Below are 14,565 nucleotides of genomic sequence, written 5' to 3' on the forward strand. Positions count from 1 at the left end.
AAACTCAACTTGTCGTATTTGGAGGAAGAAGAATACTGAGTTGCACCCCAAGAACACCAAACCTACTGTGAAGCATGGGGGTGAAAACATCGTGTTTTGGGGCTGTTTTTCTGCTGAAGGGACAGGACTATTGATCCGTGTTAAGGAAAGAATGAATGGGGCCATGTATCGTGAGATTTGTGTGTGTGTGTGTGTGTGTGTGTGTGTGTGTGTGTGCATTGCACGGTGGGAGAGGGGTTAGTGTGTCTGCCTCACAATACGAAGGTCCTGAGTAGTCTTGGGTTCAATCCCGGGATCTTTCTGTGTGGAGTTTGCATTTGCTCTCCGTGATTGCGTGGGTTCCCTCCGTGTACTCCGGCCTCTTCCCACTTCCAAAGACATGCACCTGAGGATAGGTTGATCGGCAACACTAAATTGGCCCTAGTGTGTGAATGTGAGTGTGAATGTTGTCTGTCTATCTGTGTTGGACCTGCGATGAGATGGCGACTTGTCCAGGGTGTACCCCGCCTTCCGCCCGATTGTAGCTGAGATAGGCGCCAGCGCCCCCCGCGACACCAAAAGGGCATAAGCGGTAGAAAATGGATGGATGGATGGGATTATGGGTCTACTGAAAATGTGACCAAATTTGCTGGGTCAAAAGTATACATACAGCCAAGTTAATATTTGGTTACATGTCCCTTGGCAAGTTTCACTGCAACAAGGCGCTTTTGGTAGCCATCCACAAGCTTCTGGCAAGCTTTTGGTTTAATTTTTGACCACTCCTCTTGACAAAAATGGTGCAGTTCAGCTAAATCTGTTTCTGACATTGACTTTCTTCAGCATTATCCGCATGTTCTCAATGGGGTTTAAGTCAGGACCTTGGGAAGGGCATCCATAAACCTTAATTCTCGCCTGATTTAGCCATTCCTTTACCACTTTTGACGTGTGTTTGGGGTCATTGTCCTGTTGGAACACCCAACTGCGCCCAAGACCCAACCTCCGGGCAGATGATTTCAGGTAATCTTCGTTTTTCATCGTCCCATTTACCCTCTGTAAAGCACCAGTTCCATTGGCAGCAAAACAGACCCAGAGCATAATACTACCACCACCATGCTTGACGGTAGGTGGTGTTCCTGGGATTAAAGGCCTCACCTTTTGTCCTTTAAACATATCGCTGGGTATTGTGGCTAAACAGCTCAATTTTTGTTTCATCTGACCACAGATCTTTCCTCCAGAAGGTCTTATCCTTGTCCATGAGATCAGCAGCAAACTATAGACGAGCCTTAAGGTTTTGCTTCTGGAGCAGGGGCTTCCTTCTTATATGGTAGCCTCTCAGTCCATGGCGATGCAAAACACGCTTGACTGCGGACACTGACACTGTGTTCCAGCAGCTTCCAATTCATTGCGGACTTGCTTTTTGGTGGTACTCGGTTGACTCTTTATCATCTTGACCGTCTTTCTCTCAGCAGTAGGTGATAGCTTGCGTTTTCTTCCTGATTGTGGCAGTGACAAAACTGTGCCATGCACTTTATACTTACAAACAATTGTCTGCACAGTTGCTTTTGGGACCTTAAGCTGCTTTGAAATGGCTCAGAGTGACTTTCCTGACTTGTTCAAATCAATGATTCGTTTTTTCAGATCTGTGCTGAGTTCCTTTGACTTTCCCATTGTCGCGTTTGAAACCGAGTCTAATGACTGCATCACATGAGCCCTATTTAAATGGGCTCAGAGAAGTCAACAGTTGTTGTCAATTATAATTACTCACATGAAGTTAAGACACCATGCCATGAAGCTAATTTGATTTGATTGTAACTTTTCTCATCATCAGAATTGATAATGCTGTAAGAATAATTTTGACCCACCGGATTTGGTCACAGTAGACCCATTATAAATACCTAAAAGAACCAAACTTCATGAATGTTTTTGGTGACAAACAAGTATGTGCTCCTATCAATTTATCACAAAAAATAAGAGTTGTAGAAATTATTGGAAACTCAGGGCAGCCAAGACATTATGTCTTTCACAAGTGTGTGTAAACTTTTGACCTGAACTGTATATACATACATACACACACACTCAACAAACAAATCACAACTTCTCACTTAACATGGCTCTGAACTGGTTGCTGAAAGAGTCAGGGTGGTGTTGAGGGTTATACTAGGTGAACACACCTGCCCACACTGATTAGGCCCAATTTGGGCCAAACCATGGTTTTCAAAAGCTGGGTAAAGGACACTGGAAATTTAAAACTTATGCTCTCCAGGCCTAAGTCCACTGTAGCAAAAATGACTGACCTACAAGCTCAAATGTAGTCAGTGAATACTTTTAGACTTGTGATGGTTTATTTATGGTGTATTTACAAAAGAACGGCATTCTTAATCCACCCCATAAAATTGGTCCCAGCTAGTGGGAAGGGCTATGGGGTATTTAAGTGGAAAAATGTAATTTTTCCAACAGTCTGTTGTATGAAATAGTTCATGCTGATACATTCTGTCCTTTTTAGATGCTTCGATGGTAGCATTTCCACTTCTAGTCTTCCCTCTTTCATGGTCATACTCTCTTCCATCTTCCATGTTCTATTTATCTAACTCCAGGCAGGGAAAGGCAGTTTAACAACATCAGACAAGGGGACTTGACTTGATGCAAATTAGAGATATGGGGCTTGCATGCCATGCTCACAAATTGGACCTTTAAACCGGTGTATTGAAAAGCCAAAAACGGTCATGTTCTTCCACTAAAATTGCTCTGCAAGGTGAATGACATCAATACAGTGAAGGACACCCTGTCTCACATTTGTTTATCCTGCTTACAGAAGAGCTGTCACATACATTAACAACTGTACATAAATAAAACAGTTGAATCATTCGTATCTGCAAACTATATCGCTTCACCAAGAAAAAAAGAGGAACAGAGTTCACAGAAAAGTCCAGTACTTAAGTTTTCTCTTAACAGCCACCAACAACATCAGCACGTTGGGTTAAAACCACATCGTTCCAGAGCCCGCAGGCTTGCAACAACACTGAAAAGAAGAAAAACTGCAAGATTACAATGACAAAAGCACGGATCTGATTTCAGCCGAGGGGGGCACTTGATAGATAGAAAAACTCACTGGTGGGAAAGTTGGGCTGATTGCTACCATCTGTGGGCATGTGACTACAATGGAGCAGCATGGGCACATACTATCAACACAATTAAGCTGATTTTACTTTGTGGGAATGGCATAAAAAAAAAATGCTATATCATAAAATGTGGCGCTATGCTAGAATGTGTAAAAATGTAAACAGTCCAATTACGGCATACCCTGTCTTCGATCAACCGCTGGGTGCGTACGAAAGCAAACAATCTGGGTGAAAAACACGCGGCTTTAACAGATGTGGCTGTAGGCAACCACCTGATGCACTTAAATGTAGAATATATGTAGAATATATTTATATCATTCATATAGTATATATTATATATAATATGTTATATATTATTTATTATTATTATTATTTATTGTGAGCGAACTGTGTTGCTGAATTTCCCCCAGGGATCAATACAGTACTTTCTATTCTATTCTATTCTATGTATATTTTATTAAAGGCCTACTGAAACCCACTACTACCAACCACGCAGTCTGATAGTTTATATATCAATGATGAAATATTAACATTGCAACACATGCCAATACGGCCTTTTTAGTTTACTAAATTGCAATTTTAAATTTCCCGGGAGTTTCTTGTTGAAAACGTCGCGGAATGATCACGTGTACGCGTGACGTCACGGACTGTAAGGAAATATTATCGCTGCGCACACACACAGCTAAAAGTTGTCTGCTTTAACCGCATAATTACACAGTATTTTGGACATCTGTGTTGCTGAATCTTTTGCAATTTGTTCAATTAATAATGGAGAAGTCAAAGTAGAAAGATGGAGTTGGGAAGCTTTAGCTTTTAGCCACACAAACACACGATGATTCCTTGTTTAAAATTCCCAGAGGTGAAGCTTTCCTATGGATCAGAGCGGTCAAGCGAACATGGATCCCGACTAAATGTCAACCAGCAGTTTTCGGTGAGAAAATGTTGGTAAAAAGTCGCCACTTACCGGAGATCAGCTGAGCTTGTGCCGTCTATAGAGCTGCCGTCGACTTCCATCAGACACTGGCCTCAAGACACACCCTTCCGAATATCAGGTACTATTAAACTCACTAAAACACTAGCAACACAATAGAAAGATAAGGGATTTCCCAGAATTATCCTAGTAAATGTGTCTAAAAACATCTGAATCTGTCCCAATGCAATCGCGTTTTTTTTTTTTTAGACTTGATTTTTTTTTCTCTTTTTTTTTTTCTTGTCCGACGCTATCAATATCCTCGAACACGAATCTTTCATCCTCGCTTAAATTAATGGGGAAATTGTCTTTTTCTTGGTCCGAATAGCTCTTTTTGTTGGAGGCTCCCATTAAAAACAATGTGAGGATGTGAGGAGCCCTCAACGGGTGACATCATCGTCTGCGACTTCCGGTAGGCAGGGCTTTTCTATTAGCGACCAAAAGTTGTGAACTTTATCGTCGATGTTCTCTACTAAATCCTTTCAGCAAAAATATGGCAATATCGCGAAATGATCAAGTATGACACATAGAATGGACCTGCTAACCCCATTTAAATAAGAAAATCTCATTTCAGTAGGCCTTTAAGTTCACAAAATGGCAGTAGTGCTATTCAAAGTATTATGAATGACCAGCATCTGACAGCTTCATTCATCTCCATGCGAGCCAAAATGGCTTTTGCGCTACTCAGCTGTTGGTGTGAAACTCATGCATGTCTGATGTTTACAATAACCCTATCCGCTGTATTTAGGCCTGGGCGATATGGCGATTTATTCCTCTACTTTTAAAAGAAACCAATGAATAATGGCAGAGATAATTCAAAACAAGTTTTCACGTTGTTCTTTTTAGACCAGATATAAATTGCTCTTTTTATGGAATCATTTTCAAAGAACTACTGTATATTAAAAGTTTCCTCTTGGAGGCAATACTTTTGTTTGCATAAAATACTACGTAGTATTGCACATTGCATGTAAATGAATAAACTCCAATAAATCAATAAAATCAATAATCATTTTATAGTAATAAAAATCAAACAGACCAATAAAGTGAAAACTTAAAAATTCTGTCTTCAATAAAATAATTATGTACATAAAAATGTAGTATTGTACATAGTATGCAGATAAACAAGCCACACATTGAGATGACTATAATTTTAGTAAGTGGAAACTCACATGCTTTTCCATTAAGTGTCCTGGGCTCCTTGATAAGTGTATACTGATGTTAAAGACAATGTACACATAATTGCACATTACTTTGGCATTTTTGCTTTGATGGCTCTGACATTAGCCTTCCTGGCAATTCAATGAACAGCTTGCATTTTCCTTTTTGCTTCAGCCCTAGTGGATTCATCCATCAATCCATTTTTTTACCGCTTGTCCCTTGCATTCGGGCGGAAGGCGGGGAACACCCTCGGTCTTGGATTTTATAGCCAATTTCTATCTGTTCGACTTCCTCTCCACTTTTAACTGCTCCAAATGCAAAAATCAAAGAGAACAAACAATGTTTATTCTTTTAGCTATAACTTCCTTTATCTGAATAGCCATTTGTGATTTATAGCATGAAATAAGAAATAATTTGCAGTCATGTTCGAGTTTCAAAATTATTCATCTATTCAATGTCAAATTGAAAACAGTAGAAATAATTAACAAAATGTCAGCTAGTGTCTTGTTCTAAAACAGCACACCAAGCAAACAGACCATAAACAAAGGAAAGACCGTAGAAACAGATATATACTTTAAACATAGAACTATAACAAACACAAAACAAGACAATTTGGAGCCTGTGTATATTCCTATTGTGCCACAAAGTTTCTTGGGAACTTTCACAGTATGAGGATAAGGTACATCTTATGTATTGTTGACAAGGAAAACACAACCAAGATGAAATTATAGAATATTTCCCACATATAAAGTATACTATACATTGGGTAAATTTGAACTATTCAGATCCAAATCCTATTTATAACTGTGTGCTATCAATTAATCTCTATTTTGATAAAAACAAAGAACTTCTAAAAAAAAAAAAAAATTCTCAAGGCGAAATATAACATTGTGACAGTCTTTTGGACGGCTCTTTGACTAGAAATAGTCTTCAAGATCCGACTCCCTGAAGAGAGTCATAAATCACTTATGTAATTGGATGAGTTGGTGCTGCGTTGCGCAATATATTTGTTAATAAATGACCATGTGGTCCTTCCCACTTTCTTATACAAGCCATATCAACAAAAAGTAAAAAAAAATTACTTGTGTAAGAAAATGATCACCTACTTTTATTAAAGTCTTAACTGATTAGCGGTTTGGATGAATAAAAGCTTTGGCCATAAATAGCATAATCAGATAAATCATTAAGGTGTACAAGGAGGTTCTTTACAAAGTGACATTGCCAATTACTGGTCAGATCTATGCGAACATAGTTTTCACAATGCTGTTGTCAATACATGTTTTTACTAGGTTCTAGTCAGGTAAACGCAGCCATACTTTAGGTCTTGTCAAACCAAAAAGAGAAAAAATAGAGACACAAACATCCCAAAGCCTCCCAAGAGGTATAATTCCACAGTACTGCTGATTTTACAACACAATTCCACGGCTATGTAATTATTCAAGAGTACAAGTAGTTTCTTTTCATTGAACTGCTAGTTCAAGTTTGGGCCTTTAAGTAGTTGGTGTGACGAGCTCCCGGTAGCCTCAAGCTGAAAAGGGCGATTAGCGAAAGTAGGATAATGACACATATGGGGCAGTGCTTCCCTTTCTAAATTTGGTATCTCATTGTCATTCACAGCATGTTGCCCTCAGGCGACAACACTTCCAAAATTGTACATTCCTTTTAAACAATCTGGTCTTCACTTCTCACGTTTTTCTGTGGCGCGATTTGTAAAATTAAGTCATTCCTCAAAATGTGCGCTACAAGTGGAACACAGCCTGACCTCAGCTTGCCCTCTGTTGGTACATGGTAGAGTGGAAAAAATAAGAGGGATGGCGGCCTATTTTGAAATTCTAATCAGCATCAAATAACCATCTGCCTCTTTTTAGAGGGGAAGAGAGAAATGGCTAAAGTCCTTGGGGTGTCCAAAGCAGTGCACACATCTGAGAGCTGTTCCTGTTGGCTGGTCTCTTCCTTGCGCGCACACACACACACACACACACACACACACACACACACACACACACACACACACACACACACACACACACACACACACACACACACGCCACCTCTGTTGGATCACACTACTCACCCTACGGAACCCATCTATCAATGTCCCCTTAATTCCCACCAATAGTTTCCAAAAACACTGAATCTTAATTTCCCTATGCATCGTCAGTAAAATTAATTATTTTCAATTATTGATGGACATGATCTAACAGCTTTTATTCCAGAAAAGGTAATTACTCTTTTAGAAGTATTACAAATCTAGGGAGTTTCTCTCATGTGATGGCATGGACAAATGTGCAGTGCGTGCCGATGGACACGATTTAAAAGGAAACTGCAAAAAACAGACTAGTGTATCAGTCACCAAGCCAGCAATTTAAATGCACTGCAATGAAATAATCGCTGGCACACCCCTCCACTGGAACGTGATGCCAACCTCAGCTCACCTGCAAAATTGAAACGTAAACCCAAATGAATAGCAGCAGCCTTTAAATGACCTGCAGAGTTAGTGCTATGAATACATAGCAGTGTAACGCAGCGGGATCAGGCTGAGCTGCCCCATTAGCGATGGATGGCGTCTGGCTCGGGCCCTGTAGCATCCCTGAGCTGGTCCAAATGGGGGAGAGGAAGGACTGGAGAATAATTTGCCGCCGAGGCCTTAACACCACCATAAATCATCGTGGACTCGTGGCACATGACTCCAAAAGAGGCCTCTCATCTCATATAGTCTCTTTTAGCAGACTTAATTTGAGAGTCAACAAACAGAATTTACATTCCACTGTAGACTGTGCCAGCAAAAATAACAATACTCAATCACATGCAGCAACTAAACAGAACTAATTCATCGGTTTCCTCATTCTGCTTTGCTGCACTGTGTGTATAAATCATTTTTTTTCCATCACGTCTTCATCAATAACAACAAACTAACCTCTATGACCTTTAGTCAGTGTCTTTAGGATGGAGGCAGCAGATGCATTGGAAGATATGTTATTCTCATTAAGGGGCAGCGACAACTACCGTAGATGTTGGAGTATGATCCAAGAATTCCATCTAATAATCGCCATTTGTCAAATTTCTAATTAATTAGTAGTGTTTGCAATTGGTGCGTCCTACTTGTCTTCAACCAACATAGGCGCTATTGATTCAATCTCGTCTCTGAGAAGTTGAATGGCGCAACATCTCTGGATAGCATAGTTCAGCAACAATCGCATGGCAGTAGGTGTTTAGAACATTCAACGTGAGGACCATCCCTTTTCAGGAGGTTATTGTCTCCATATTAGGAATTATAACTACACACTGATAAATGGTAAAGGGTAATTGTTTTGCATTTATATAGCGCTTTACCATACCTGAAATGATACCATCCATCCATCATTTTTCTACCGCTCGTCCCGTTCGGGGTCTCTGGAGCCTATCCCAGCCGCATTCGGGCGGAAGGCGGGTACACTCTGGACAAGTCGCCACCTCATCACAGGACCAACACAGATAGAAAGAAAAAATTCACACTCGTATTCACACACTAGGGCCGATTTAGTGTTGCCAGTCAACCTATCCCCAGTTGCATGTCTTTGGAGGTGAGAGGAAGCCAGAGTACCCGGAGGGAACCCACGCAGTCACGCGGAGAACATGCAAACTCCACATAGAAAGATCCCAAGCCCGGGATTGAAGCCAGGACAACTCAGGACCTTCGTATTGTGAGGCACATGCACTAACCCCCGTTTCATCGTGCTGCCCAGAAACAATACCTAAAGCGCTTTATATTATACATTATATTCACCCATTCACACATGCATTCAGACACTGATGGCAGTAGCTGCCATGTAAGGCGCTAACCACGACACATCAGGAGCAAGGTGAATAAAGTGTAGTGCCCAAGGACACAATGACTGATTATGATGGCGGAGGCTGGATACCTGGAACATGGAACCCTCAAGTTGCTGGCACGGACGTCGACGCTCTGAGCCACAGCGACCCAAAATCCAACAACAGATAACCCCCCTAAAAAAAAACGCTCCTATGAGGCAAGATTACCTTGACTGTGCTGTAGGTGGGTTAGGGTGAAGAAATCAAGAACTCTTTGTAGGATGTCCTAATTTTCCCTGCAGCTCACTGTGTAAAGGAGCAGCATTTTGCGTGCAAGACTTAATTCCTTAGAAGAAGATATCCCATGAACCACCCACTCACTATAAATGCCCTGCAAAACACTCTGCAAGGTAGGAAACACCACCGCCAACACATCAAACCTTACTAGGTACCCAGAAAGCCCATGACGTCACCTTCGCCGCCAAAGAAGTTGCCCAAAGCCAGCCGCAAAAAAAAGGCCTGGGGCTGTTCCCAAAGCAGCTGCATACGAAATGTAAAAAAAAGCCAGCTAGAAACAGCCCTAGGGAAAAATCGATCTGCGATTACATCATATTAATGATGGCGCTAGATGACCAACGCTATTCATCGCCGAAGAACCTCCCCGCCCGCCGACGCCAGCAAACTACCGTTTGCACCACATAAATTCGTTGGATGTATGTTTGTTTGTCAACAAGATACGACATAATTGTGACACTCCTGCATACATAGACTGATAGATGGAAATAAGGACATACAGTAAGCCTCATTACCGATTTATGGGAGGGTGATAATTGCCCTACCGTGGTTGAGATGTCCTATTTTTTTTAGGACATTTACATGTACAGTTTGTCAAATTCACATTTGTTTGAGCCTTTCTTACTTACATGAGTGAACAAACTGAAGTACACTTCAATTTTGTCAGTCTTTTTGGATCAAAAGCAGTAAAAGTTATCAATGCTGGTATTGGCTTGAAAAAATAAATACATCCTTAGTTTTTATTTTAAATATATCAACAATATTGATGAATATTGGCTACTGTGTTGTTTGTGTATATTGTATCATCACAGTAGTGGTGATTGCTCTAAGACTGCAATGGATGCTCAGCTTGCCCTAAAATGTCAAAATAAAACAAGTGGACAAATATATACTTTTGTGTTTACATTTCATTGACTAAAATATGTGCTTGAATGTGTTCACCTTTTGTCGAGAATCAGCTACTTATAATTTCATCTCATCCATTTTGGTAGCATCACAATGCCTTAAAGAGTGTTGAAGCCGAGCGTCCATTGACAACATTGGAGGAGCATACAGTGGGTTGTTCCACTGCAGCAAACATGGACAGCCACTTGATAAATGCTCTGATTTGTTCCACCCACAAGATGCTCAGTATCTCTGGAAGTGAATGGAAATTCGGCATGGCCTCCACTGTCTTGGATGCTGAGATACCACATGTTGATTGGATGATCTGAGGCTGGATCCCTCTTTGATTGACACCAAAATTAAAACATCAGTAATCTTGAAATAAAAACCACTGCCAGAGCATTTTTCAAGTTTTTTTCCAATGTTCCTGGTTGATATAAACAATTTTACAATCCTCTGACATTTTCACATTTTCTTTGAAATATCTATAGCAGAGGTGTCAAACTTATTTTAGATCGGGGGCCACATGGAGAAAAATCTACCCCCAAGTGGGCCGGACTGGTAAAATCACGGCACGATAATTCAAAAATAAAGACAAGTTCAGATTGTTTTTTTTTTTGTTTAAAAATAAAACAAGCACATTCTGAAAATCTACAAATCATAATGTTGTTTTTTTTACACTTACATGTTGCGGTTAATAGCATACTACCTTTATTTGTCGTTATTTATACCTTCTGAATAAATAATGTGATAATTTTCATCAGTCAGCACATTGGTGTTAATTTTCAATCTATCAAGATGAATAAAAAATAACAAAACCAAATTACTGGACGTTATTTATGTGGTTTGCTCATTTTCCTCGACTTGTACACTAACGTGGTTTATTTTTTTCTTACATATGTAGCATAATCTACAAATAAACAAAAATAATTGCTATTACGAAATCTCGTGGGCACATTTAAAAAACAGCAGTTTTTTTTAATTCAAAAATTTTGGCTCATTTTCATACTTAGCAAACTCCTCCCGCGGCCCGGATAAAACCTGTTCACGGGCCTGATCCGGCCAGCGGGCCATACGTTTGACACCCCTGATTTATAGCATCTTTATATTTTGTATCTGTCATCGCAGATTGTATTTGTGTTCAAAGAGTACCTGAAAAGGAGGTACTCCGACTTGAAACACAAGCAGCTGCCACCGTATCGCACACTGGCTGTATCGCAATACTATCGTTATCACGTGCAAGAAATGACAATATCATAATTTGAATTTGCTTGAGGACAGGAGATACAGGGTTTCAAAGTAACTCAACAATGTTGTTTTTAAAAAATCCTACTCAGGTGTTTTGGGGACACTGATAACTGCTGTTACATATGCCAAACCAGACTACGTCACCATTGGTTTTAAATGTGATTGTATTGTAACTCTACATTTATCTCCACATCTGCCTTGCTCACATTCCCTGACATCCTATGTCGTCTCCTCAGCGTCAGCTTAACCCATGTCACCACCCTCCAAAAGGATCACGACCCCACGCCCTGCCCCCTTTAGACCTTCGCCGTCTACTAAAAACACCCTCAGGGCCCAGATTGGCTCCGGTGACACCTAAGGGAAGTCCCAGCTCTGTAACTTGCCACCTTTTAACACACTTGTCCTGTCTAAACACTTTGCTGACACGGTGGCATATTACAGGCATCGTACTGCAGCCATTTGTTCAGCAGGAAAAACAATACGCAAAGAAATCAACATGGGGCCCGGGGCGCTTTATGGATGACATACCATAAAGATGACTAGGTATTTTTTATTTTTTTTTTTAACTTTGAGGACAATTTGGAAGAAAAAAAACCCAAAGGAGACATCTGGGGCTGACTTTCTTGCATGGATGATCAGGTATAGCGTGCAATGCGCAATGAGCTTTAATGGGCCCGTATCAACACTAGGATTAGGTCATCAGAGTTGCACCGCGCAAACATGTCTAGAAACTCCTGGATAGAGGTGACATATACATCCTGTAGAGAAGAGACCTATAGGAAGAGGGTGTAGCATTTCGAAAAGCACTATGGGACTTTTAAAAACGGGCGTATGCAAAGGCACGGTGCAGAAAGCGCTGAGGGGTTGACAGGATATCGTGGCAGAAGGGGATAGACGCACGTGTGCTGAGTAAGAGGCGGGGTATGTGTGGCGGGCGGGGGCATCCGGGGGTAAGTTAGTGCTGGCATAAATACAAGCTAGATTTATTTTGGCTAAGCTGGTTTTGCTCTGTCATTCCCGGTTGACCTTAAACAGATGCGGCATTGCTAAATATGATCTCAGGCCAGCTCACGGGGCAATTACAACATGTTAGAAAAATATACACGGTTTTAAACTCCTTCTTGGCTCTAATTCTACTTCATTACCCAAGCAAGGTGAAAATGGGGACAAAACTGGCTAATATGGTGTTACTTTACTGTGCTTCCATATTTTTACGACAGGCAAAATTGACCAGAATTCAGTTTCAAAAGATGTCTGTTTATATTAAAACCGGGTGTACAAGTCTAATATGAAACTTCCATCTTGAAAGAGAAAAAGCTCACATGTAACCGCGAAAGGGATATACATTAACTGCAAATGCCACATAAATAAGAATTACATGCAACATGGCACGGTTCCAAAGCATGTCTGGGGGTGAACGGTGCTCAATTGCAGACTTGGATGACATACTGTAGTTGTAGTCCTGTGCCAACGAGCTGACCAGTTTAGACATTTCCAGAAAACATGAGCATGTCCCTGAAGAGGCGCACTTAATCCACAAACTTTATGGAAAACCTACACAAGTGATGGATTCTGTTGTTTTTTTGTCAGACAAATTGGTCATTTTGAATTTAAAGCAGTTGCAGGTCATGATCTATATATTTCACTTTTATGCATTTAACATATACATATCCTGAAAACGGGAAGTTGATCACCTGTGACTTTAATTCTTCCAGAAACCAAATATTAAAATGTTTATGTAAGCAACCATGCTTTTCAAAACACATTATTGCAGTCCGTACTATAAACAGGGGCACATTCTAGTTGTTACAAGTCCTGGTGCTCGAGGGCCAAAGTGTGATTTAAAGGAGGAACCAGTTTCCTAGAGTGATGTGAAACAGGATCTTCAATCACTTCTTATTTACATAACACAAGTGAACCATTCTGCAAATCAAGCTGAGACCACCCTTGAAGGTGATATTTGTTTCAGAAAAGCGTATGTTTCGAACCATTGCGTACAACAGATTACGTGTATAAGGCGAACTGCCTATGAGCGGGTCCATTGAGGTCTATTTTCATACAAAAGGGGCACCACGTTATAAGGCGCATTAAAAGGGATCATATTATGATTTTTTGTCTACATTCAAAACACTTTCTCATGGTCTACATAAAATGTAATGGTGGTTCTTTGGTCAAAATGTTGCATAGATTATGTTTTTCATACCATCTTCTAGCCGCTTTCTGACCATCTCTTCAGGATGCGCCGTTTTGTGCGCTTTCTTATTTACGTGGCTCCACTTCGACAACTTCTTCTGCCTGTCATCTTTGTTGTAAAGGTAGTATTTAGCACTTCCATAGCAAGACAATATAGATATATATGTTGGAACTGGACGCTACTTTAAATTACAAATGACAACAGCGGAAGTTGAATGCCCCACAACAAGAAGATAGAAAAAAGACGGAGCTTATCGACTACGGCGCTGGACTACAATGGCGAACACACAAGCATTTTCGAGACTTACCGGTATGCAGATCCCAAATACACATCAGCAGGTACCAACAGTTAAGACAAGTTGGTTTGCATAATATTGAGACACAAAACGGAATATAATAGGTGTCTTAATAGGTGCCCTTTTGAGGTACTTATAGACACACTACAATAATACCAATATGTTGAAGGACAGTACGTCTGACTATGCTAGCCGTAATACACTGCATTCCATCAAGCGGTGCGGCTTCGTAGCGTACTAAAAAATGTTGACAGATTTTTGAGTGCTGTGTGTAATGTTTTATGTTTTCAATGAAACAGCAAAGTTTTGGTGTTGCTGGCTTATGGGCACTGGCTATCCTCATTAATTGAACAGGCCTTAACCTACAGTCCACACATATACTGTACCTATTTTTGACTGCCATCTACTGGTTAGACTTATCATTATACCATGTACCAAACAAAATTGGTTTGAGGTTGGTAAAGCCAGAATTAATAAGTACATTTCAGCACACTATTGATTTAAGTGCACCTTAAAGTCTGAAAAATAAGGTAGTCAGACTTTGTTGAGGCAGCACGGTGGTCAGGGGTTAGTACTTGTGCCTCAAAATAAGAAGGTCCTGGCTTTGATCCCCTGACACAGGGTCTTTCTG

General features: G+C 40.5%; 1 protein-coding gene across 4 annotated transcripts in view; it reads right to left on the reverse strand.

Moving 5' to 3' along the window:
• ntn2 (netrin 2) overlaps window positions 1-14,565 on the reverse strand; it is an 89,669-nt gene that overhangs the window by 39,099 nt on the left and 36,005 nt on the right. The window lies entirely within an intron of this gene.

The sequence above is a fragment of the Nerophis ophidion genome, linkage group LG08 (assembly GCF_033978795.1).
Source record: "Nerophis ophidion isolate RoL-2023_Sa linkage group LG08, RoL_Noph_v1.0, whole genome shotgun sequence".
In the NCBI taxonomy this organism is placed as follows: Eukaryota; Metazoa; Chordata; class Actinopteri; order Syngnathiformes; family Syngnathidae; genus Nerophis; species Nerophis ophidion.